General features: G+C 41.7%; 1 long non-coding RNA gene across 1 annotated transcript; it reads right to left on the reverse strand.

Moving 5' to 3' along the window:
• Window positions 1-467: 467 nt before the first annotated feature.
• On the reverse strand, window positions 468-2,773 carry LOC109732243 (uncharacterized). Its single transcript, XR_012183789.1, has 5 exons — window positions 2,380-2,773; window positions 1,888-2,011; window positions 1,759-1,808; window positions 1,427-1,614; window positions 468-754 (listed from the first exon to the last, which is right to left on the reverse strand). It is a non-coding gene; the product is annotated as an uncharacterized lncRNA (long non-coding RNA).
• Between the last annotated feature and the right edge of the window lie 1,570 nt (window positions 2,774-4,343).

The raw sequence follows: 4,343 nt of genomic DNA on the forward strand, positions 1-4,343 counted from the left end.
TGATGCTTGGTCGGCCATTACTACAATAGCTGACGGTACTGTCGGCCTTTGTCTTTGCCCACGGTGACAAGCCGACGGTGAGTCATCGGCCATATCTTGGCCTACAGTCGCCTCACCATGTTGAGACATGCATATAGCCGACCGTGACCCGTCCATAATGTATTTGCCGACAGTTGTTTTCTCCCGTCAGTAGTGACAAAGGTTGATGGTATATCTATCCCATCGAGTTTAGTTATAACCAAGAGGGTGCCTAACACCGTCGGTATTAATAGTGGTTGACAGTGCACATAATGACCCACGGGGAAGGCTATAGCTGAGAGGTGTGGCAAATTAGGTTATCAATTTAGTCATGCATATTCTTACACTTACCGAAGCATGGTATAAACTCGCATTTCTACTTTGTTGAACAAGGTGAAATTTCACAATCTAAAGATTATTTTAGAACTGCATGCATTTCAAAACCCAAATGACAAAAACAAATTATATTTAGCACAATCTCATAATGTATCCCAAGTACACCAAGAGTAGTATCCAAATCACACTAAACCTTAATGATCCATCAAAATGAAAAATAAAATAGTGACGAGAACATAATGTTCTATACATTTTTCCTAAGACAAATGGTCCAGAAACATCAAACAACATCAACATTCCAACTTGAGAACTTCACTTGGTTGAATCACTTTGAAGTCTGCTTGTCACCATAGATATCACTCTCATCATTAAGATCACCTCTATGATTGCTTCCCATTATCTACAAATTATCAAACTACTTGTGAGAAACATGAAAACGGGAATCACAGGAAACAACAAAATATGAAAATAATCTGATGGAGATGGCAAGATAAGTCAGACAAGTCACACAATTATAAAAATGAAACTAGTTAGATGTAATGATGAGAATATACAGAAGTCCACCGCCACTGGACTTATATTTTGACAAGCAGATTCACACAGCACATAAGTCCTAGTTTAACACCACAACACTAGTAGACTACTATAATCTGAACGAGATGCATGTAAGAATTTAACAAACGCCTTATTCCAAAGCACAGAAGTCTTATAATCCTATTTTTCTTTGCAGGGAAAAAGTCTTCTAATCTGATATAAAATTTGGGACAGGTATAGAAGAAATACATAAAGTACAGTGATCTGTATATATAATGCCCACACATCATTTGAGGGGATGTGTGACACTAAAAAGAGACCACATTGCTTGAAGAACTTGATGCTCTCTGTTTTATAAACCATTAGTTTTACTTCATAGAGAATCAGGATTACATAGACGTGTATGCTAAGGCGTAAAAGGTGGCAACATATCTCAGGAAACAAGAGTTCTCAACACGCAATAGCACACTGTTTGATTAACACTATTAAAAAAACTCTTTCAGGAAAGGCCATACTAACATAAGCAAAAGATGTATACCCGTGTACATAATGACATCCACATTCTTTATACCATATTTTCTGGTTAAGAAAATAAAGTAATTGCCATGTCATCACCAGTATACAACTGCAGGTTGAATATAGGCTCTCAACAAGTGTGCTCGCCCTTGTCCCCCATTAATACCTCATCATCCCAGCGCTTTGTAATCTTGACTCAGCAGCCAGAGACTTGTCCAGATAGAATATTGAACACATAAGAATACAATGTATTGTTATTCTGAAGAGGTAGTAACTAGATGTGTAAAGAGTAGATTGAATGCTCTTCACGCAACAGTAGTGCCAATTCTCATGAACTAGTCTTGAAGGCATTACTTGGCGGTTGGCGCGCATGCCCCCAATCCGTTGGTAGTAATGGCAGTAACCTAAAGAAGCATACAGAATGAATTTCTGGAGATTAAGGAAAGATTTGACAGCTACAAAATGTAGTCAGCAAAACCTCACCAACAATCCAAGTGAATGAAGCATGATGTTCTGAGAGAAATACATCTTATGTCCAAACCATTTTAGCTTATCTCGTTTCTTCCTCCAAACCTCAATTCTTATGTTAATAGAGATAGCTTGAAGCCTGAAGAACAACATCAAAAGAAACTGGTTTATGTCTGTTTCTACATATCATAATATTTTAGACCAAGTGTTTCTAATAGAAATTCACAGACAATTATTTTGGGGAACTTACAGATAAGTAAATTAGAGAGAACGCCCCTTAATCTAGGTGTATATAGATACAGTAGGTATTTAGTACATTTGGTGTTGCTTTAGTACGTTGAGTGAAATATAAGATGGAACATTAATGTAAGGCTGGGCGGCCGGGGCGTGGCTGTGTCTGACGCCGCTCTGCTGCGATAGAGGGCGCATGTCCTCACCGGCCCAGTGCCAACGAGGGGAAGGTACCACCGTGTCTAATTCCGGTGAAGGAAAAGAAAGAGGTCATACCTTTAAATGACAAGAACCTTCCCACAACCTTCCTTATCAGCCTCCGACGAAAATCCTTGCAGCACATGAGGCGCAGAGCCTCGATGCACATCGCCATGTGGACCAGCGGTCGGAGAACTTGGCGGCGAAGAACATGCTCTGCGCGAGTATGTCGGTGCACACAAAGCTCAAGGGAGAGGCCATCCTTAGCCAAGGATGAGGCGAATCAAGGAGGGGTGGTTCTAGAGCGACTGCAAGACTAGGGGAAGTAGGCAGCGGCGGTGCTGATGGGGCAGGTCAAGGCAGAGGCGGATCTGGGAGAGGCAGCGCTTGGATGGTTGAGGCGGAGGAAACGGAGAGTGGCACGATAAGGCAGGAAAGGGGACGAGTGGCTAAGGAAAGCCCGCGCGATTCCAAAATTTCCAGCTCCTGCGCGGGTGTTGCTAATATTTTAGCTTCCCAATCTCACGAACTCCTTTTTTTTACGAATAATCTCACCAACTCAATTGCAGATGCCAGGCCCGCCATGTGAAGTGCTTGCAGGCAGTTTCTTTTTTCATTCTTTTTTGAGTCGTGCAGGCAGTTTCTTTGACCTGAAATGTAGACGGGCCTTCGCATTGTAAAGCCACCGTAGTCCTAGCTCCAAATCTTAAGATGCCAAATAATTATTTTCAGCTACTCTTTTTGCCCCTAAAAATGCTAATATGTTTTTTTTTTCAAAACCGTTATATTCGAAATTTTATGAACGATTTTTTCTTAAAAAAAACCATGTTTCTATTCTTAGGTTTGTCACATACTCCAATTTCTTTATTTTTTTGATCCAAACTATGCAAATATGAAGTTTCTTAGTAATGGTCCATGTACTATGGATGATCCATGCATTGGTGTGTTGTATTTGGTTCCACCCCCAAACTGTTAGATATGTTGTCTCGGGCAAGGATCGTACGTAGACAATCGTACGTATAACATGACTCAATTTTCATTTTGAAATATGGAACTCATGTTTGCTGTAATTCATGATATTAATTAGTACTTGATGACACATCTGCAGTTGTTTACAAAGAGAGGACCATAGAGGAGTGATGAAAAATGCAAGCGAGTCCAATATTATATTGGCATAGCCTCACCGTCACAAGGGACGACAACGCCTAGGACGGCAAGACCTTCGTGACTCCATGTGGCAGACTCCTTGCAAAAGGAGCGATGCTTCCTTTTTGCTTGGCCGCGAGGAAAAAGAATGACCACACTACTTCGAACAAGGATCATATGCACGTATAGGATCGTACGCATAGCATGAATTCTTTTTTTAAAATTTTGAAATACATGACTCGTGCTTGTTATAATTCTTGATATTAATTAGTACTAGATCTTACAAAGAGGACCATAGAACAATGATGAAAAACAGGGTCAGGTCTAATATTGTACGGGCATTGCCTCACCGTCGTGGGAGACGACACCACTCAGGGACGGCAAGGCCTCCATGACTCCATGTAGCAAATTCCTTAGAGAAGAAGCAATGTCACCTTTTTACTTCCTTGGTCTGGCCAGTAGATGTGGTGGTATGGTGGAGCCAGGCCTACAATCACCATAGCAGACATCGTAGCTGCTCCAAAGTAACCGCAAGATATGATCTCTATCTCAATCTAAACCTCCATCTTTCCCCACTCCGTGTTCGCCTTCGCATCGACCTTGGAAGCATAGGAAGGAGCAAACCACCTCCAGAGCATGAACTAGCCGAGCATATTGAAAGATTGCAGCGCACGCCTCTCAACAGTTGGCCGACAACCAATACTACCAGGACCACGAGCGTCATGAGCCAGCTGCCACTGCTGAGCATGGGCATGCAATACACTACACGGAGAGACTTCATGTGCCACGCGATGACAATTCAACCTACACTTTGACATTGTCGTCACAAGGACAACAACTTCATCTTGAGTCTCAAGAGCTCTTTCCTTAATTATGGTGCTTTGTAAGTGTACATA

This window comes from Aegilops tauschii, chromosome 1, assembly GCF_002575655.3.
Source record: "Aegilops tauschii subsp. strangulata cultivar AL8/78 chromosome 1, Aet v6.0, whole genome shotgun sequence".
NCBI classification, from domain to species: domain Eukaryota; kingdom Viridiplantae; phylum Streptophyta; class Magnoliopsida; order Poales; family Poaceae; genus Aegilops; species Aegilops tauschii.